This window comes from Pristiophorus japonicus, chromosome 2, assembly GCF_044704955.1.
Source record: "Pristiophorus japonicus isolate sPriJap1 chromosome 2, sPriJap1.hap1, whole genome shotgun sequence".
Taxonomy (NCBI): Eukaryota; Metazoa; Chordata; class Chondrichthyes; family Pristiophoridae; genus Pristiophorus; species Pristiophorus japonicus.
Window position 1 is genome coordinate 286,032,196 of NC_091978.1, and position 23,196 is coordinate 286,055,391.

The following is a 23,196-nucleotide window of genomic DNA, read 5'->3' on the forward strand; positions in this document are numbered from 1 at the left end:
GCTCTCGGCATTGAGAATCAAGGTGCTCAGCGCCCGCCCGGATGCTCTTCCTTCACTTAGGGCGGTCTTTGGCCAGGGACTCCCAGGTGTCGGTGGGGATGTTGCACTTTATCAAGGAGGCTTTGAGGGTGTCCTTGAAACGTTTCCTCTGCCCACCTGGGGCTTGCTTGCCGTGTAGGAATTCCAAGTAGAACGCTTGCTTTGGGAGTCTTTTGTCAGGCATGCAAACAATGTGGCCCTCCCAACGGAGCTGGTCGAATGTGGTCAGTGCTTCGATGCTGGGGATGTTGGCCTGATCGAGGACGCTAACGTTGTTTCGTCTGTCCTCCCAGGGGATTTACAGGATCTTGTGGCAACGTCGTTGGTGGTATTTCTCCAGCGATTTGAGGAGTCTACTGTAGAGTGAGGGATATGCTTGGCCATGAGGTTACAGATTGTGGTGGAATACAATTCTACTGCTGCTGATGGTCCACAGTGCCTCATGGATGCCCAATTTTGAGCTCCTAGATCTGTTCTGAATCTATCCCATTTAACATGGTGGTAGTGCCATACAACATGATGGATGGTGTCCTCAGTGTGAAGACGGGACTTCATCTCCACAGTGACTGTGCGGTGGTCACTACTACCAATGTTGTCATGGACAGATGCATCTGCGACAGGTAAATTGGTGAGGACAAGGTCAATTAGGTTTTTCCCTCGTGTTTACTCTGGAAGGAAGCCATTGCCACAGGTCTTCAGGGCCATGTGGAGAGAAGAGGCCAGGAAGGTGTCAGCCAGCACTGTTGTTGATCGAACCCAGACACAGTGCTGAAAGAAGTTCAACGACCTCAGTCGGGTGGTGAAGGTGAGTACATGCTTCCAAACCTCCTACATATCAGCCTTTTAACCTCTGTCTGTGCATACTGAGCAAAGCACCACTCACCCACCAAACATGTGCAGCTACTCAACTCACATCCTCATTCACAGCTGTTCAACCATGGCAGGCATATCTCCCACATACATAGCTGGACTCTTACTCACACAAGTTCCTTTCTTTTGCAGGACAAGATGGCACATAATAGGAGGGAGCAGCAAAGGACTAGTGGGGGTGAACCTCAATTGCAGGAGCTGTCTGATCTGGAGGAGCGAGTGCTGCGGCTTATTGGCCCACGGGTGGTGGGCACCATGGCCGACGGAGATGTCGACCTCACTGGGGCAACAATGGTATCCACTCTGATTTTCTCATCCCACCTCCCCATAACACCAGAACACTTTATCACTTACCGGCTCCTAATACTTTCTGTTTTCCTTGCTCCATTCCTGCCCCGCTGCCCTCACCGTAACCCAAATCTTGTGCCATTTATACTGTCAGATAATCAGCAAGCAGATGTGTAGCCTGTACCTGAGCCTTCCCCATCACACTGAGGAGGGAGAAGAGGAGGAGAAGAACCCAAGTCCTGCATCATTTCATTTCTCACCCACAGGCACCAGCTCAGAGATTGGCACTATGCAGTCCTTAGAGTTAGCTTAGTACAAGAGTCTGCACTGGGTGATGCACTGCGGCCTAGCAGGCTGTAGCACGGTCAAGGGGAAAAGGAACCTCGGGAGCCAGTTCCTCGGAGACTGAGTACGCACGCGAGTTCTGCTGCACAGGATTCAGGTGAGGATCTCGATGGGAAGGCATTCACAAGAAGGGTGATGGGCACGTACTCCGACATGATAGGTGCAATGGCAAGTGTGCCCGAGAGCCTCTCCGCTATTGTAAGGAGCGTGGAGGAGTTTGCCTCCAGCATTGCACAGAGCTCTACACACACCATGGAGCCTATCATTTCCACTCTGCAGGCGATGGTGGACTCCCAGAGAGACCGTGTGGATCCAGACCTCATGACGCGTGTCATGGGCGATGTGGTAGCTTCCATTGCAGCACAAGTAGAAGCAACGCAACGTCTTCGTGCTGTAATACAGGCAATGTTTGATGGCATCGAAGCTCAGACTGCTCTCATGCAGTCTCAGCTGGATGCCACGTGTGGTCTTAGTACTGTCATGCAGTCAATGACTACTGGCATCGAGTCTCACACTGCTCTCGTGCTGTATCAGCTGAATGCCACATGTGCTCTGACTGCTGCCATCACCACTAGATCCAGCACAGTTGACCGAGGATCTCATAGTGTTTCAGTAGGCCACCAATCTGTGCTCCAGCAGATTGATGGGGATGCTGAGGTGCTGCCCCGGGGGAGTGGCAGTCGGTCAGTGGAGCAAGAACCTGCTGTCCTCTCTCAAGATGACAGCATTCCTGATCCCACCATGGCCACTCCGCCATTGCCATTATCGCTGCCTGTCACCCAGCCAGCCCAGACTGCTGCCACCCAGCCTGAGGTGGTGCAATGTACAGCCGGACCTTCCAGGCCCAGAGCTGGTCGAGGGCGTCCTGCGAGGCTATCTGTGGTCTCTGGCCCTGACACACAGCAGCTTTCCACCAGCCCTGCTGCAGCCACAGGGGACATACTGCGGTGGAGCTGTAGAATAGTTAAACCAAGTGTTAAGAGGTGATATAAGGAATTGCACAAGGGTAATTGTTAAATATATTTGTCATTTATGATTCTGTTAATTGTTATGAGATCAATTTTAATTGGAATGTTGCATCTTTGGTGGTGTCTCTTATTTCACTTTTAGGGCTGTGGTATGGATGGGGAAATAGATCTGGTGATGGGTATGTGCAGAGCACTCGGGAAGTGGGATGGAATTCACTGGAACCGAAGTCTGAATAGATGGTTGCAGACCGCCCTTGTAGAATCGTGATTGAGTGGCTGCCTCCTCTGTTGCTGCTGTTGCTGCTCCTGTTCCTCCTCATCCTCCTCCACCTCCTTCTCTTTCTCCTCCTCCTCTTCCTCCTTCTCATGTGGTGGAGGAATGGTTGCACCCTCATGATGGCCAAGTTGTGTGGCATGCAGCAGACGATGACAAAAAGGGACACCTGCTCAACTGTAAAATTGCAAAGTTCGTGGGAACTCGCCCCCCTCCCCCCCCACAGTTTGGACTCATTGGAAAGAACATTTGATTTGGAACTACCAGCCAGAAAGTTTGGGATCTTAAAATGCACATGGAAGAAACTACGAGTTTTAACCAAATTTGGGATTTTACAAGGCAGATTGGGTCCGTCTGAAAAGGGCTGCAAAACTACGGGACAACTAACCACCAAAGAAGTCAGTCTTTGAGTATTGAAACAGTCTGGGGTATCGAAGCTAAACAAATTGTCTGGAGAATTGTGTAAACTCGAAAACCCTTCTCCACGGGAGACATTAACAAAGCAACAATCAACCCAGAAATAGCCAGCCATCACTTTAAGCAGTAAACCCATCCAGCGCATACATAATGATAATGGCCCATCCAGCCCGCATGGAAAACCCAGGCCTAGGCAGATATCGCAAACACCAAAACTAATTTTCCCGATCGAGAAACAAATTCGACAGATCGACACATCTGAAACAGGTTACCATTAACGAGCCTGCCAAAATATGAAAAAGAAATATCAAACCCGCCAAAATTAAGACCAAGAATCGGGGCTGATTTGGCGCGCAGATTAGAGTGACACCCAAAGTATAACTGGGGCCCTGTTTTATGGGTAAAAAAGAAGACCACTGCAGCAGCCTTAACGAGCCTTCCAGAGAGCTTGTGACACAGCCTTCCATGCAGCTCTTCTGAGCATCAACATCTTCAGCCTCGACGACACTCCTGGGCTACCGAAGAAGAAGGAAGAACATCATCAAGGCAAAGAAAAGCAGTTCCCAGTAACTTCGGACATTGCCATCACGGCAGCAACTGACCACAGCGAACATGGTAAGGTTGAAACCACCACGATCGATAAATTCTAAGAACAAAACTCCTCAAGAAGAAACCGAAGATTCGAAAGTTTCCACTCTACAATCTGTTCCTAGCTACCAACAGGTGAAACATTTCCTAAATGGACTTTAAAACCTACTGCTGACGGAAGAAAGTGGGTACTCACCCCATAAGTCCAATACATGCCCTACCGCATCAGCGGACACCAACCAACTAAAGACAGTAAGAAGTCTTCCACGACGTTTGGGGTAGGACAAGCAGAACCTACAGAGTCCAGCAAACCCCGAAATCACAAACCACCACCAATTGACAATAAAAGGATTGGTGAGCATAATCCCTGTTTGCTCTGAAGTTCAACCTAGTCAGAGTTAGGCATTGGGAGGTGGGAGGTGTATTATTTTCTGTAACCGCTTTTGAACGTGTGATAAAGTGTTCATTATTCTAGTGATTGCAAGCTTTGACATTGTACTTTCTTGTCCTTAATAAAATCGAAGTTCTTTGCACCAAAACCAGTTGTCTCTTGCACTTTGTCACATCCCAAATAAATTAAAGTCTAGAACCCAGGGAGTGGGAGCGATTCAAACCGCGCAGAAGGTCAGAAGTGAACCTGACCCCCGAGACCACCCCCTACAGAATGGCGACCACGGCAAGACTTTGGTACAAAGGATGTGATGCAGAGAGTACTGTTTCGGAGGAAAGAATAAGATGGAAGAGAGGATTTCCTCCTATGTGTAAAAGAAAGTAAATATCACAAAGGAATGGGTGCTTGGTCTGTTTTGTGCTGAGCGTCCGAGAGATGCTGCAGCCCAGTGGACTGCAAGCAAAGACCATAAGGAATCAGTAGAAAAGGCAATTTTGTTGGCCTGTTTACATTGACAGGTCCAACTCTTAGACAAGAACATTGAGTCACTGCAGGCAGAACTATGGGAATGTGCAGAAACATCACATGAAAGGGCTATGGCAGGAGAAAGGTTATGGGGAGAACTCCGTAAGCTGAAGCACGGAAAGGCGCAGCTAATGGAAAGGTTCAAGAACAGCCAGGTCTATTTTCAGTGTCAGATTACAGAGGCTAAGAATAATGAAAAAGTTACTGGGGGAGAAAACTACTCGCCTTACCCTTCAAGTAAAAGAGCAGGAGGAGAAGTTAAGAGACGTACAGGCAGCTTACAAAGTAGCCAGCACGAACAGATTTGAGTCAGGAGACCACAGTCCCTGCCAGCAACAAATCAGAAGTTTAACCCTTGCTCTGTCCAAGGCCAAAGGCATGGTATGCCTAATAAGCCTGGGTGCGGCCCGGGTAAACTTGGAAGAGAAGGAGGAAACTGTTCAACCACTACCTGTGAAGGCACCGGTTCGGCAGCAGCAGGAGCAAACGAGTTGTGAGGCGGACAGGGATAGCGGACCACCACCACCTGTGGCGTCGAGTTTCAGCTCGGTTTGGCAGCAGGGAGAGGTGGGCGAGCCAGAACAGGAAGAGCCAGAGCCGGGGCCGATGTGCCCGGTCCGGCAACAGAAGTGTGGCCCACCTATCGGTGCTTGGGGTTAGGGGCCCTGGAAAGTCAATTTGTGGTTCCCCACACTACCCAACAGCTTAGGGCTATGATGTTACCTGGGAAAGCTCACTCCGAAGGGAGACCCCTCGATCCACTTTACGGAAGTGGAACAGGCAGGGGATATTAACGGGTGCGATCATGCCGAGTTAGCAAAAATGCTCCTCCTCTCACTGGATGGCAAGCTGTACCAGTCCCTCTCTGCCGAGAGCAAAAGGGAGCAGAGGATATATGCTGCCATCCGGGAGGACATTTTGGAAGCCATGGGCTGTAATGGCAGGAGTCCCTTCTCCAGAGTGGAGAAGACAGTGCAGCTCACAGGGGAAACCCCACATGCCTTTGCAGACAGACTGTGGCCTGTGTGCCAGAGTGCCTGTGGTGGGAACCTCAACTAGAATCTCCTAACCCGGGACAAGAGAGCCCACTGGCTCCGAAGCCTGGTGGCAAAGAGTTCACCACGAATCAAAGCAAAGGCTGAGGCCTGGTTTGACTTGAGAGATCCCAATGCCACCGAGGAGCGAGTGGTCAGGCAACTGACCCTAGCCTACCGGAACTGCAGGGGGACAGAAGAGCACCCACCCAAGGGAAGGGTCCATGAAATCAGACCGAGTCAGGATAAGAGGGAATGGCACCAGAAGGGGGGCAACCCCTCTGATACAAAACGTACCTGCTTCCGCTGCGGGACGAGTGAGCAGTGGAGAAAGGATTGTAGGAATCCATGGAAGAATAGCGCATGGAAGAATTCTCCAGCCCTTGCCCAAAGGACCGAGACCGAGTAACCAGTCTCTCCCCACACGTTTGACACATTCATGACTGCGCTCCGAACAATGCTAGATGGCCCAAGGAGGGTAGCCGCCGCCACCGGGACTGAAATCCCATCTGCCCCATCCCAGCCAAAACAGTGACTAGGACAGGCGCAGCCTGTTCACCTGTGTTCCCTCGAGTACGATGCTTGGGGGAGGCCGACCGTTCAGATGGAAGTGGAAAAGGTGAAGGGGACTTACCTGCTGGATACCGGTGCATCAAGCATCCTCATCTATGCAGCTAACCCCCGCCGCCTCACCTCTGTCTAGCGGGGTCCCCTACAGCTCAGTGGGTTTCACAGGCACTGAGCAGGCTGGCTCATTCTCCGTTCCGCTCTCTATTCACTTGGGAACACTCCACACCAAGTGGACTTGTGTCTTAATGAAGTAGGAACAGGAAGGGAGGGGGATCCTGGGGGCTGACTTCATTCTAGGCCATGGGATCCTAGTGGATTTAAGAAACCACTGTCTTTGTGGGGCAGTATGTACGGGACAGGAGAGTGAGGTGGTGGTTATCCCAGAAAAACGGGTAAAAGAGCCGGTGTGCACCATGAAGCCAAAGGAGGGTTACGACCTCGAATCACTGGTCAGTAACACTTCGATGGAGTACCAAGAGTATGTGAGGACAAACCTTGCAGCTTTTGCCACTCACAAACATGACTGTGGAAGGATAAACGGGGTCGAGGTTAGCGTAGATGGGGACCCCATGACCCGACCGTAGAAACAGTACAATTTCCCCAGAGAGGCGGAGGCGGAGGCAGACATGGAAACAGCCTTGGGTTCTTTAGTTAAGCAGGGAGTATTGAGGCCATTAGCCACCCATGTGAACTCTCCATTGTGGCCGGTTAAGAAACCGGACAACTCCTGGAGAGCCACGGTGGACTATCGAATACTCAACCGTAACATCCCCGCCTGTGCACCCGTGGTTGCTGCCGTCGCCGACCTCATTGGAAGTATCCCAGCCTTCGTGACCACCTTCACGGTGCTGGATATTTCCAACAGGTTCTGGTCCATACCTTTAAGAAGAGAAGACCAGTACAAGTTTGCTTTTACCTTTAAAGGGCAGCAATACACTTGGAACTGTCGCCCTCAGGGCTTCCACAACAGCCCTAGTATTTTTCACCAATATATGGCCAATTGTTTAAAGAACTTCAGTCGATCCCAGCAGTTGGTACAGTATGTGAACGACCTGCTTCTATTCATCGATGAGGGGGAAGAGCATGGCCCACTGCTGGCTGAACTGCTGGAGCTACTGAAGGAAGAGGGGTTTAAAGTGAATCCCAAGAAGCCACAGATCGGCCAGAAGGAAGTAAAATTCCTGGGACTGACTGTGTGCGCTGGGGAAAGAGCCATTGACAAAGCTAGAAGAGAAGCAGTGCAGAAGTTATCAGCCCCCAACACAGTGACAGGAGTAAGATCTTTTCTAGGGCTAACCGGGTACTGCAGAGATTTCATTGAGGATTATGCAGCCACAGCAGCCCCTCTGCTCCGACTCCGACACAAGGGAGTGGAGTGGGATTGGGATGAAGGTTCTGAGGCAGCATTTATCCAGCTCAAGAAAGACCCGCAGACCGCGCCAGCTCTAGGGGCTATTGATGGGGGTAGCAGCCAGTGGGGACAGTCTGAGTGCAGTACTGCTCCAGGAGCGGCACGGCCGGCTGAGGCCAGAGGTCTACTCCTCCAGGATACTCACGGACGTGGAGAAGGGATACTCCAACTTGTGAGTGGCACCTCCTAGCCACTCACTGGGCTGTGAAAAGATCACTGATCTTCACAGGGGGGTCCCCTATCTCACTCCTTATGCCCACCCAAATGCTCCTGGATGGGAGAATCAAGGACGGGACGGTGAGCAGTGCCCGCATTGCTCGCTGGACCCTACTCCTCTCTCAGATGGACCTAAGGGTAAAGGGTCTCCGCGAGCCAAGGCTCACAGCCAACATGATCTATCCAGGGACAGCCCATCGGTGCTCCGTAGAAGGGGTATGGGAAATTAACATCGGCTTTCATGCCGGATTACACCCCACAGGCTGAGAAATCTATGTAGACAGTTCAAGCACTGTATCTGCGGGCGAACGACTCACAGGCTGCGGAGTGTATGACCCAGAGGCAGGCATCGTCCTGGTGATTAAACACCCCAGTACTGAGTGCCCAGCATGCTGAACTGTCGGTGGTGGTGTACGTCGTCGCACATCCCGAAGAATTCCCAATCCTTACACGATTTGCTCGGACAGTATGTTCACATGCAATTCATGCACGAAAACCTGGCTATCTGGTCCCGTCACGGATACACATCTGCAGACGGGAGACCCGTGGCAATTTAGCCTTTACTGGAAAAGATCATGGCAGCCGTGGGGAGGAAGGGAAGGTCTATGTACACAAAGTGAAGGCACACTCAACCACTGAACCCTGTAGCGAGAGAAATCAGCAGGCTGACAATTTGGCTAAACAAGGTGCTCGCACGGGCAAGTTCTGGGATCCATACAACCCAGGCCCCATTGCAGCGGCTAGGGACGAGATTGGGTGGCAGGGAGGGCAGTGGTAGCATTGCCCCGGAACTGAAGACAGTTCAGACCCAAGACCCCATCCTCAAAACTGTCCTGAACACACTAGCTCAAGGGGAAAAGGTAGATGGCCTGTACGGCACCACAGCAATTGCCATTACAGAAGGCATGCTGTTCAGGGGGGAACAATGGGTAGTACCGCAACAACACCGGAGAGAATTCCTCCAGCTGGCCCACGAGGGTCCAGGAGCAGGACACCTCGGACCTGAAACCACCTGGCAACAGGTGGACAGGCAGGGTGGTGGCCAACACTCAGGGAAGATGTCCGCGAGTTCTGAGCCAGCTGTCTGGTGTGCGCTGCCAACAACCCTGACCCCCAGAAAAGGAAGGTGTCTATGGGACATATCAGGAGGGTAGAGGGATCCTGGCAGTCGATCCAGGTCAATTACATAGGGCCCATACCCACTGCCCAGGGAGGCTACAAGTACTGCCTAGTGTTGGTGGATGTGTTCACCAAATGGGTGGAAGCCTTCTCATGCCCAACAGCTACTGCATTGGGAACAGCTAGGATCCTGGTCAGGGAAGTGTTCACCCGATGGGGACTACCCCAGTACATGTAGTCCGTCCAAAGGAGCCACTTCACTGGGCAGGTGAAGGAGGAGACCCTCAAGGAACTCGGCATCGAGGGGAAATGGCATGTCGCCAACAACCCGCAGTCATCCGGGCTTGTGGAGCGTTTAAACCGCACTATCAAAGAAAGGTTACGTAAGGAGACGGGGGAGTCACCCAAGAAGTGGGTAGAGGTCTTGCCACTGGTCCTCATGGGGATCCGGGCCAGCCAGTCAAAGAGCACGGGGTACTCCCCGTACAAGCTCGTGACCAGCAGAGCCATGCGAACCCCCACCCATGTGTTAGTCCCGGTACTCACGGAAGGTCAACTTAGGGAAACGAACCGGGACAACTTTGTCAGGAATCTGTTTGAACACTTTAAACAGATTCACTGGCAGGCCGCTAACAACTTGGGAAAACAGCATCGGAGCAACCGATTGCTGCTGGAACCCCGCAAGCACCACGAGTTGGAGGTAGGAGACCAGGTTATGGTAAGGAACTACGCTCGAGTAGGGGCTTTTGAGGCACTGTACATGGGACCGTACCACATTGTCGACAAGACAAGCCCCATGGTCTAAGCTGTAAAGATGCCCCGCCGAACAAAGTGATTCCACATAAACCAGTGCAAACTGTTTAACCCCGGAGTAGCAGCTAAGCGTAAAGGGACAGCCAGGTGCAGTGAACCGTGCTAAGGGCAGGGATCCTCAGCCAGCAGCCTCCGACTGTGGAAATCTCACAGGGGATGTGGCAGACTCACAGACTGCACCTAGAGGGGCGGTGGACTGTGATACTGGAGGAGCTGTCCTCCCAATCATTTGGGACTCGGATGCACCCTCAGTAGTCAGAGCCTTGAGGAGGACTCTCCACACGCCACGGCCTAAGACACCATGGTCACCAGCGCCCCAATTTAAGTGGTTCAGCCCCAGGAGGGAGACCAGCCGCAAATGGGTACCTAGGATCAGGGACCAGCCTGCGAGCAGGGACACCCAGCCTGTAGTCTTGGGCGACGAGGGACCCCCGGAAGAGATAGTGGTGGACCAGCCACCAATTAGGAGTCCCCAGCACGCAGACCTCGACTATGCAGAACCCTCAGGTAACGAAATGAACCAGGCAGATCCCTCAGGTAATGAAATGAACCTTGCAGCCACCCCTAAAGGGGCAGTGTGCTGTCGCACCGGAGGGGCCATTCCCCCGATAATGTGGGACTCAGACCCACCTCCGGTCAGGACACTCCGGGTCCTGCAGTACAGGCCGACTTACTGCCGGCCACGCTGGAAACCCAGAGGCCCAAAAAGAAAAGAGAAGAACAGGAGTTAACTTGGCCACCCGGAGACGGGTGGCAGATGTATATAAATAGGACGACATGAGTTTAAGTATGTTTAATAAGAATCTAGCATGTAGTGTTGTGTAATGATTTCAAGTCAACACGACCTCATGAAGAGTGATTTCAGGTCACCATGCCTAATGATGTAGTGACCCAAATACGAAATAGAATAAGAATGGTTTAACTGAATATGAAATGAAAGCGTTTCGGCCGGCAGCCAATTTCCGACGAGTGACATATACCTGGTAGTATTTGGGGAACGTGTGTAAGAGCCCATTCGGGAGCATGAGAAGAATCCACCTGTACAGCTATAAAAGGAAGCACCGGTAGTATTTCTGGCGAAAGGAAAAGACCCCACCTTGTAGTCAGTAAAAGAGGCACTACAAGGACGATAAGAAAATGACTGAGACTAAAGTTATAAACCAGACATCAGTTTCAAGATAGGAACTGGATAAAGACAGCCTGTTGGTTTATTATGCTTCCGAAAAGAAATGAGCTCAAATTGGAATTCGATTGCCATTTGTCAAGCCGGAGAGCTTTTCTCAGGGCTGGACTATCTGTTTTATGTGTCCCTACAGGAAGGAGAACGACATGAAAAGGATCCTGCTCCTGTTTGTCCTGATAGGGATGAGCATTGGTGACCGAGGAGACGTGGAAGAATCCCTCATCTATGGGTGCTCAGGAGAGAGAGCACCGATCGTGACTGCAGGGGGCGGCACACCGGGTGTGGAAGAGCTTGCCGTTTACACCCACAAGGGAAGTTGGTCGGGGTGGATGGGGTCTAACTCCACCCGTTACTCCAACCAGGAAGGATTTACCTATGGGGAGGCTTCCGTTCCATGCCCCAGGATACGGGTCGTTGCTGCGTGGGTCAGTGTTATGGAAGGAAAACGTGTGTGTTTGACTTGTAAAGGAAAGATTCCCCTGGGTAGATGGTGGTGGCTCAGGAAGCCGAGCAAGGATGCGGGGGACCAGGAATCTGACTGGAAACGACTCAGTAACGTTACGTACCGTACCATCACGGGGTCAAGGAGAGGAGTGAAGGTGTGTTGGAACAAGTGGTGGGAGTCTGAACAGGGAATTTACGTCTGCATGTGGGGGTCAGAGAAGATCTGCCCTGCAGGCATATCAATCGCCTTCGCCAGGTAATGGCAAGATGACGGAGAAGGGATGAAAGTGAGATTCCAGCCTACACGCGTGTGCGGTCCGACACTCCCCACTGCCAACTAATGCCACCGAACTTATAGCATGTAGTAAGAAACCCCTGCCCATGACCCTGCCAATGCAAACAATAATAGAGAGGTGTCCTACCACCACCAAGGGACCAGGGGACGGATTAGTATTGGTACCGACCGAAAAAGTGTTATACCAGGGAGTACACTATGCAGTAGCTTCAGTTATTTTAAACCTTACCCGAGGTGCGCTTACCCGACTGGTGCCCGAAGGAATCAGAGCGGCTGTACCAGGCCCTACTCAGAGAAATGTTCAAGAAATTTTGCGAGTTAGACTTTGGGAACGTAGACAAAGCAGTGTTATACACCCTACACGCTAGGGATGCCATGGGCATGGGGAGATCTATAAGGGGCACCTTGGACGACATTTTTATGGCATATAATACAGGATCCTCTGTGATAAATAGCCTGGACGATATAGAACTGCAAACGCAAATAAATGGTCTAAAGAACCAATTGAGAAAGATCCTAAAAGAGGAAAACACAGGAGTGGGGTCAGAGCTACACGAGGACCAGGCTATGACGGTCCATTTAAAAGAGATTATTGCTGAGCTGCAAAGGCACGCACAAACAGTGAATGCACTCACACGGGAGGATAGGAATGCTTCAGAACAGGCTGCACACAACGAGGTGTGTGTGCTGTACGGTGCATGGTTGTTGGGCGAGGGCCGCAACAATCTGGAGGATTTAAAACAAGGTTTATTCCCCTCCTGGATCAGAAATAAGCACCTCGCAGCCCTCCACCCATATAGTAATTCACTAAGCCTGTGTCAGCTCCATCTCGCTTCTGAAGCCTACCCTATCCCAGTAGATTGCGCGCGTTCTAATCACACCATTATGGGGATAGTACTAAGGATGCGGTCATGGGTAGGACAGGCCGACCTGCACCGGTATACAGGGTGGAGAACATTGGAGTCATTCAAGGAGGTGCACATGTTCGTTTCACAGCGGTCCCACCGTATGTCATAAAGTGGAGCATGCTATGACGGGTACTGACCTCTCCGGATGCCGGAGCCGGGTGCACACATAATACTGTGTCCCCAGCACTTGAATGTTTATTCTAAACCACAGTGTGGGTTTAAAGCTGCTGGCACACAGCCTATTAACTGTACCATGGAAGTAATGACACAAGACCATGTCCCTCCACAGGTAACATACATAGGGGCTGGGACATATTGTGTCACCACCAGTGCGCCCCACTACTAGCAAGGACAATACTTCTGATATCCAGTGAGTGACAGCAGTTTATGCTTTAAACCTGAGGCAGAAGTTCAAGTGGCCCAGGAACGGATTGTCCCCATTCCCAAACCCTCCACTGTTTACCTCACTGTGAGTGAAAACATCACAAACCTGCAGGATTATGTTGCACATTTTGGCTATGAAATTCCACCTCTACCCGAACATCTAACCGCTCTACTAGCAGCTGTAGTCATCTCACAAAAACATTTCTATACTCTAGAACAGAAAACAATTGAGATAGGGAGAAAAATTCTAGAGATCACAATTCCACCTTGGTGGGACACTTTCAGAAATATAGAAGTTCCTGCCGGGATCAGAATAGCTTCCCACGTTTTGGTTGTCTGTCAACTCGCGATTATTCTTTACTTATGGTGTCTCACTTGCCGAGTGAAACGCAGAGGCCGCCAGGTCCGGTACCAAAGGGTGTTGTATGCTCCCTGGCCAAACTTGGGGATCACACAGGGAGGGGTAACACCATATTATCATGTTTAATTTATTTTTGATTTTCACCTGCTGTAAAAACGCAGAGGTCAAGTGTTGTAAAAATTTTACTTAAAAATGTGTTTGACTATGTACTTTTGTTTTCTGTAAAACTGGAGTAATTGGGGGGCGTCGGACCCCCTCTATGCTGTAATATAATTGGAATGACTGTATTTCCCTGTAAACTGCATTGCATTTCAAAGGGGATATGCATGTTTAAGTTTTAGCTAGGTAAATACAGGGGAAGGTTGACTCTCGGGAATCAGGAATTTTGCTCACCAAGCATGACACTCTAGCATGTAGAGTATCACAGCGGGGACAGTAAGTTTGCAAAATTCGTGGGAAAACTCCCCCAGTGTTTGGACTCATTGGAAAGGAAATTCGATTTGGAACTATCAGCCTGAAAGTTTGGGATCCTAAAATGCACATGGAAGAAACTACGAGTTTTAACCAAATTTGGGATTTTACAAGGCAGATTGGGTCCGTGTGAAAAGGGCTGCAAAACTAAGGAACAACTAGCCTTCAAAGAAGTCAGTCTTTGGGTATTGAAACTGTCTAGGGTATTGAAGCTAAACAAATTGTCTGGAGAATTGTTTAACTCGAAAATCCTTCTCCCCGGGAGACATTAACATAGCAACAATCAACCCAGAGATAGCCAACCATCGCTCTAAGCAGGAAACCCATCCAGCGCATACATAATGTTAATGGCCCATCCAGCCCACATGGAAAACCCAGGCCTAGGCAGATATCGCAAATACCAAAACTAATTTTCCCGATCGAGAAACAAATTCGACAGATCGACACTTCCGAAACAGGTTACCATTAACGAGCCTGCCAAAATATGACAAAGAAATATCGAGCCCGCCAAAATTAAGACAAAGAATCGGGGCTGATTTGGCGCGTAGATTAGAATGGCTCCCAAAGTATAACTGGGGCCCTTTTTTATGGGTAAAAAAGAAGACCACTGCAATAGCCTTAACGAGCCTTCCAGAAAGCATGTGACACAACCTTCTATGCAGCTCTTCTGAGCATCAACATCTTCAGCCTCGACGACACTCCTGGGCTAAACTGCTCTGCTACCGAAGAAGAAGGAAGAACATCATCAAGGCAGAGAAAAGCAGTTCCCAGTAACTTCGGACATCACCATCGCGGCAGCAACTGACCACAGCGAACATGGTAAGGTCGAAACCACCATGATCGATAAATTCTAAGAACAAAACTCCTCAAGAAGAAACCGAAGATTCGAAAGTTTTCACTCTACAATCTGTTCCTAGCTACCAACAGGTGAAACATTACCTAAATGGACTTTAAAACCTACTGCTGACGGAAGAAAGTGGGTAATCACCCCATAAGTCCAATACACGCCCTACCGCATCAGTGGACACCACCAAACTAAAGATTACGCAGTAAGAAGTCTTCCACGACGTTCGGGGTACGGCAAGCTGAACCTACAGAGTCCAGCGAACCCCGAAATCATGAACCACCACCAACTGACAATAAAAGGATTGGTGAGCATAATCCCTGTTTGCTCTGGAGTTCAACCTAGTCAGAGTTAGGCATTGGGAGGTGGGAGGTGCATTATTTTCTGTAACCCCTTTTGAACGTGTGATAAAGTGTTTTTTATTCTAGTGATTGCAAGCTTTGACATTGTACTTTCTTGTCCTTAATAAAATCGAAGTTCTTTGCATCAAAACCAGTTGTCTCTTGCACTTTGTCACAGCCCCAAATAAATCCAAAGTCCAGAACCCAGGGAGTGGGAGCGATTCGAATCGCTCAGAAGGTCAGAAGTGAACCTGACCCCCGAGACCATCCAATTACACAACCAATTACTCGAGCGGTCAAGGCAGCGGAACCACTGCTTCAGCACTCCGATGGTCTGCTCAATGATTTTCCTGGTGACAGTATGGCTCTCATTATATGAGAGCTGGGCAGGTTGTTGAGGTTGCAGAGAGGAGTTGTGAGCCACGTGGAGAGTGGATTGCCCTTGTCTCTGACCAGTCAGCCGTGAGCTTGATGTGGTGGCTGGAAGAGAGCTGGTGCAGGATGAATGCATCGTGGCTGCTTCCAGGAATGTGGGCATTGAGGGTGAGGATTCTGCGTGTGTGGTCGCACACTAACTGTACAATCAGTGAGTGGTAGCCTTTGCGGTTACGGAATACCTCAGGATTGTGATGCGGCACCCTGCACCATAGGGAAGCCCGCTATCCTGACAAAGTCACATGCACGCTCGTGCTGCTTGTCTCTGGTCATGGGGACGGAAATGTAGTCCCTCCTCCTTCTGTATTGAGCACCGATGACCTCATGGATGGAGCAATGGAAGGCAAACTGGGAGATATTGGAGATGTCTCCTGTTGCACACTGGAAGGATCCACTACCATAGAAATAGAGCACGATGGTGACCTCGACTGCCACTGAGAGAGCCGTCCTCACCCTGGTCTGAGGCTCGAGGTCTGGTTGCAGGAGATGGCAGAGCTCTGTGACCACGGCCTTGCTGAAGCGCGGGCTTTGAACATACCGTTCCTCAGTGAAATTGATGCAGGAGAATTTCTGCCGGAATACCCTGGGAGGGTAATGTCTTCTGTTGACAGCCCTGTTGAGCTGCCTCCCTCTGGCCAAAGTTGTTCTTCCTGCCTTTCTCTCTGACTTTCTCTCTGCTATTCTCTCTGCCTATGTTGTCTCCGATTGTGACGCCGGAGCAGGAGGTCGAGTGTCAACACAGCCCCCATGAAACAATATAAATGTTGCTGTTTCAAATCTGCCTTCAATGAAAGACAGGAATGTTTAACATCCAGAGCACTCCTTCAACTGAAATTCACTGAAATCTATCAAAAAGCCAGTCTGCCTGTGTGGTAGTAAACTGCAAACAGCAATGGCCGACTAAAATTTTTTCCAAAGATGGCGCCTTTAAATAGCACTATTCTAGCTGACTCCCAATTGAAACTCGACAGCTTAAGCTATCGTTGTCAGCGTCAGGCAAGAAGACGGGGTGCCACCAAATTTAGATTCTGGGGTGGTAATGAGGCATTGCACACAGCAATGACGTCATCATCGCCGGCGCAGCCGAGCGCGACGCTATCTGTTTGCGCTACTGCAAAGCCGTTGTCCAATTTCATAGAATCAGCGAAATTTACAGCACAGAAGGAGGCCATTTCAGCCCATCGTGTCTGCACCAGCCGACCAAGAGTTTTACAGCCTAATCCCACTTCCTAACTCTTGGTCCGTAGCCCTGTAGGTTACGGCACTTTAAGTGTACATCCAAGTATTTTTTAAATGTGTTGAGGGTTTCTGCCTCTACCACCCTTTCAGGCAGTGAGTTCCATACCCCCACTACCCTCTGGGTGAAGAAATTTTCCCTCATATCTCCTCTAAACCTCCCCACACTTACTTTAAACCTATGTCCCCTAGTTGTTGACTCCTCTGCCAAGGGAAACAGATCCTTCCTATCCACTCTATCCAGGCCCCTCATAATTTTATACACCTCAATCAGGTCTCCCCTCAGCCTCTTCTGTTCCAAAGAATCTCCAATCTTTCCTCATAGCCAAAATTCTCCAGTCCAGGCAATATTCTTGTAAATCTCCTCTGCACCCTTTCCAGTGCAATCACATCTTTCCTGTAATGTGGTGACCAGAACTGCACACAGTACTCCAGCTGCAGCCCAACTAGTGTTTTATACAGTTCAAGCATAACCTCCTTGCTCTTGTTAGCGGGAGATGCTATTTTTGTGCGCCTGGGCAGAAACTCATTTTCGTCCCTTGCAGGCGCGAACGGGAAGCATAAACGACCTGATTTCAGAGGCCATAGTGTCAGGAATGTCAGCCTATATTCTGATGTTTTGCAGCATTGGAACTTCAATAGAGTGTGCCACCATCAATACAGCTTTTTGAAATTTCACTGCCATGTTTGACATTTGGTTTTAACAAAGCGCTAGGGTTCATTTTGAGAGGGATAGAAATGAAAAGCAGAGAAGTTATGTTAAATGTGTATAGAACCTTGGTTCGACCACATTTGGAGTGAACATCTCTGGTTTCCATATTATTAAAAGGATATAGAACCACCAGAGAAGGTGCAAAAAAGATTTACTGGAATGATACAAGAACTGAGAGGTTATACCTTATTTTCTTTTTCTTTTTCTTTTCTTTATCAGTAAGTAACATTTAGCATTGTTGTTGCCAAATTAAGTTAATCTAGGGGTTAAGTCATGATAGGAGAGCTCGGACACGTGTTATGCTCCTCCTGTACTACGTGGGAAGTCAGGGACGCTTCCAGTGTCTCTGATGACTACGTGTGCGGGAAGTGTATCCGCCTGCAACACCTGACAGACCGCATTGCGGCACTGGAGCTGTGGGTGGATTCACTCTGGAGCATGCGCAATGCTGAGGATGTCGTGAATAGCATGTTTAGCGAGTTGGTCTTACCGCAGATAAAGGGTACACAGCCAGATAGGGAACGGGTGACCAACAGGAAGAGCAGTGGTAGGAAGGTAGTGCAGGGGTCCCTGCAGTCATCCCCCTGCAAAACAGATACACCATTTTAGGTACTGTTGAGGGGGATGACTTATCAGGGAAGGGCAGCAGCAGCCAAGTTCAAGGCACTGTGGGTGGCTCTGCTGCACAGGAGGGCAGGAAAAAGAGTGGGAGAGCTATAGTGATAGGGATTCAATTTTAAGGGGAATAGATAGGCATTTCTGCGACCGCAACCGCAACTCCAGGATGGTATGTTGCCTCCCTGGTGCAAGGGTCAAGGATGTCTCGGAGCGGGTGCAGGACATTCTGAAAAGGGAGGGTGAACAGCCAGTTGACGTGGTGCATATAGGTACCAACAATATAGGTAAAAAACGAGATGAGGTCCTACGAGACGAATTTAGGGAGCTAGTAGCTAAATTAAAAAGTAGGACCTCAAAAGTACTAATCTCAGGATTGCTACCAGTGCCATGTGCTAGTCAGAGTAGCAATCGCAGGATAGCTCAGATGAATACGTGGCTTGAGGAGTGGTGCAGAAGGGAGGGATTCAAATTCCTGGGACATTGGAACTGGTTCTGGGGGAGGTGGGACCAGCACAAACAGGACAGTCTGCACCTAGCCAGGACCGGAACCAATGTCCCAGGGGGAGTGTTTGCTAGTGCTATTGGGGAGGGGTTAAACTAATATGGCAGGGGGATGGGAACCTATGCTGGGAGGCAGAGGTAAATAAAATGGAGGCAGAAGCAAAAGATAGAAAGGAGAAATGTAAAAGTGGAGGGCAGAGAAACCCAAGGCAAAAAACAAAAAGGGCCACATTACAGCAAAATTCTAAAGGGGCAAAATGTGTTAAAAAGACAAGCCTGAAGGCTCTGTGCCTCAATGCGAGGAATATTCGGAATAAGGTGGACGAATTAACTGCACAGATAGCAGTTAATGGATAAGATGTAATTGGCACCACGGTGACATGGTTCCAGGATGACCAAGGCTGGGAACTCAACATCCAGGGGTATTTGGGAAGGATAGACAGAAAGGAAAATGAGGCGGGGTGGCGTTGCTGGTTAAAGAGGAAATTAATGCAATTGTAAGGAGGGACATTAGCTTGGATGATGTGGAATCGGTATGGGTGGAGCTGCGGAATAACAAAGGGCAGGAAACAATAGTGGGAGTTGTGTACAGACCACCAAACAGTAGTAGTGAGGTTGGGGACAGCATCAAACAAGAAATAAGGGATGTATGCAATAAAGGTACAGCAGTTATCATGGGCGATTTTAATCTACATATTGACTGGGCTAACCAAACTGGTAGCAATGCAGTGGAGGAGGATTTCCTGGAGTGTATTAGGAATAGTTTTCGAGACCAATATGTCGAGGAACCAACTAGAGAGCTGACCATTCTGGACTGGGTGATGTGTAATGAGAAGGGACTAATTAGCAATCTTGTTGTGCGAGGCCCCTTGGGGAAGAGTGACCATAATATGGTAGAATTCTTCATTAAGATGGAGAGTGACACAGTTAATTCAGAAACTAGAGCCCGGAACTTAAGGAAAGGTAACTTCGACGGTATGAAGCGTGAAATGGCTAGAATAGGCTGGCAAATGATACTTAAAGGGTTGACGGTGGATAGGCAATGGCAAACTTTTATGGATCACATGGATGAACTGCAACAATTGTACATCCCTGTCTGGAGTAAAAGTAAAACGGGGAAGGTGGCTCAACCGTGGCTAACAAGGGAAATTAAGGATAGTGTTAAATCCAAGGAAGAGGCATAGAAATTGGTCAGAAAAAGCAGCAAACCTGAGGACTGGGAGAAATTTAGATTTCAGCAGAAGAGGACTAAGAGTTTAATTAAGAGGGGGAAAATAGAGTACGAGAGGAAGCTTGCCGGGAACATAAAAACTGACTGCAAAAGCTTCTACAGATATGTGAAGAGAAAAAGATTAATGAAGACAAACGTAGGTCCCTTGCAGTCGGATTCAGGTGAATTTATAATGGGGAACAAGGAAATGGCAGACCAATTGAACAAATACTTTGGTTCTGTCTTCACGAAGGAAGACACAAATAACCTTCCGGATGTACTTGGGGACAGAGGGTCTAGTGAGAAGGAGGAATTGAAGGATATCCTTATTAGGCGGGAAATTGTGTTAGGGAAATTGATGGGATTGAAGGCCGATAAATGCCCAGGGCCTGATAGTCTGCATCACAGAGTATTTAAGGAAGTGGCCCTAGAAATAGTGGATGCATTGGTGATCATTTTCCAACAGTCTATTGACTGGAGAGTAGCTAATGTAACAGCACTTTTTTTAAAAAGAGAGAGAGAAAACAGGAATTATAGACCGATTAGCCTGACATCAGTAATGGGGAAAATGTTGGAATCAATCATTAAGGATGAAATAGCAGCGCATTTGGAAAGCAGTGACAGGATCAGTCCAAGTCAGCATGGATTTATGAAAGGGAAATCATGGCTGACAAATCTTCTGGAATTTTTTGAGGATGTCACTAGCAGAGTGGACAAGGGAGAACCAGTGGGTGTGGTGTATTTCGACTTTCAAAAGGCTTTTGACAAGATCCCACATAAGAAATTGGTGTGCAAAATCAAAGCACATGGTATTGGGGGTAATGTATTACGTGGATGGAGAACTGGTTGGCAGACAGGAAGCAGAGAGTCGGGATAAACGGGTCCTTTTTAGAATGGCAGGCAGTGACTAGTGGGGTGCCGCAGGGCTCAGTGCTGGGACCCCAGATCTTTACAATAACATTAATGATTTAGATGAAGGAATTGAGTGTAATATCTCCAAGTTTGCAGATGACACTAAACTGGGTAGCGGTGTGAGCTTTGAGGAGGTCGCTAAGAGGCTGCAGGGTGACTTGGACAGGTTAGGTAAGTGGGCAAATGCATGGCAGATGCAGTATAATGTGGATAAATGTGAGGTTATCCACTTTGGGGGCAAATACACGAATGCAGAATATTATCTGAATGGCGGCAGATTAGGAAAAGGGGAGGTGCAACGAGACCTGGGTGTCATGGTTCATCAGTCATTGAAAGTTGGCATGCAGGTATGGCCCTTACGGCTAAAGGGATCAAGTGGTATGGAGAGAAAGCAGGAAAGAGGTACTGAGGGAATGATCAGCCATGATCTTATTGAATGGTAGTGCAGGCTCGAAGGGCCGAATGGCCTACTCCTACACTTATATGTTTCTAGGAAAGATTGAAAAGGCTGGGGTTTTTTTCTCTAGAAAAGAGAAGACTGCGGGGTGACCTGATAGAGGTCTTCAAGATTATGAAAGGATTTGATAGGGTAGACATAGAGAAGATGTTTCCACTTGTGGACGACACCAGAAATAGGTGCCATAAATATAATACCAGAACCAGGTGTCACTAATAAATCCAATATGGAATTCAAGAGAAACATCTTTACTCAGAGAGTGGTTAGAATATGGAACTCCCTAACATGGAGCAGTTGAGGTGAAATACATCGATGCATTCAAGAGGAAGCTAGATAAGCTAGAGAAAAGAATAGAAGGTTATGCTGAAAGAGTTGGATGAAGAGATGTGGGAGGAGGTTTGTGTGGAGCATGAAGCTGAATGGCCTGTTTCTGTGCTGTAAATGCTTTGTATTACTTTGTAAAATAACTGACTTGGCAGTGGTAGAATTCTTGAAAATATTCAACTTATAACATTGATGAGGTGCATAATCCTTCTTTTATATCTTTCTAACATTAATAGATGGATTATTATATTATTTGTTATATTAAATAATTAATTGTTCCCTAACCCTAGTACAACTACAGGCATGTGTGTCATTTATGACAGTATTTCATGACATAAAATAGGAAATTAGAATAGTTTCGGATGGTTAAAGGTAAAGAAAATGTCAAATGTCATGAATACCAAATGTTTCATTACATTCGTTACACTCTTAATATTCCTTTATCTTTGACCCTCAGAGATACTTCTAATTACTGTTAATGATGCTATGAATTTACCAAAATCTATAACATTTTTTGTAATGTTAAAGTGTTCCATCAGAAACCTGCAACTGTTGTGCTGAAGGAAAACTCCAGTTCATTTTCATTAGGACCAGAGCAAGAAATTTGCATTTTTAGTCATTTAAATCCAATCTATTCTGGCGTATTAAAGTATTAAAATCAGTGAAAGAAGGCCTCCCACATCGGGTGTCAGGAACAATGGGGCTGAAATTGATGGCCTTACCGCCCACTGCCGCCCACTGCCGCCGACATCCCTCTGGTCGAACTGCCCAGCGCCACTTTTGGCGTGGCCTGGAGCGGGTGGGAGCGGAGGGCCGCCAGGAAGTGCCCACTGACGTCAGTGGATGGCCGAGATGCGTAAGTAGACTCTTGCCCGCCGAGATGCCATATTCATGTGGGCAACAGTCGGCTGGAGTCGGTGGCAGGACGGCGGTGGGCGCTGCGTGCAGGCAACTCTGTCCTCAACGGTAAGTGAGAAGATGCGGTAAACAAGATTAGTGAAGTTTATTTACATTATTTTTTTGCAGGTAATTACCTGGATGGGGTCCCCTGAAGATCGTCAGATGTTTTATTTTATTTTTTATGCTTTTTATTTTTAGTTCTTCGACCCTCCGTGAGCCCGACTCCATCCTCGGTGGCACTTGGGCGGCAAGCGTCTTTGCTGCCGAGAATGAGAGCTCCCACCAGCTGCTGCCCAGATTGGCGATGTACGTCGCAGATTTGCCACCCGCCGACCTTCGAGATACCTGGGTGATGAAAACCCCACCCAAAGAACTGTCAGGGACCTCGCCGGCCATCGGCGGTCCTTTGGGCAGCACTTGGGCGGGCGGAAGCCTTCATCAAAGTCAGGCCCAATGTTCTTCTCATTTTGGTGTCATAGCAGATGCACATCTTTAGTTTGACTACAGCAGCAATTTTGCACCTCATGCACCATTATGCTATCAGGAGACAGAATTGTATTACATTACCACAGACATTAAGAAATTATAGTCATAAAAATACTTTAATTTGGCATATCATCAGTACATCCCCTATTACATGATGCATATTGATCACCACCAATAAACTCTCAAGCTGACAGCTAAGTCACTCGGTCAATTATTTGCCAAGTCTTTTTTCCCCAACTTTGTATTTATTTTCTCCCCTTCTTCAAGTACCCCCACACCATACATCATTCTCCAAAAGCAAGGGCA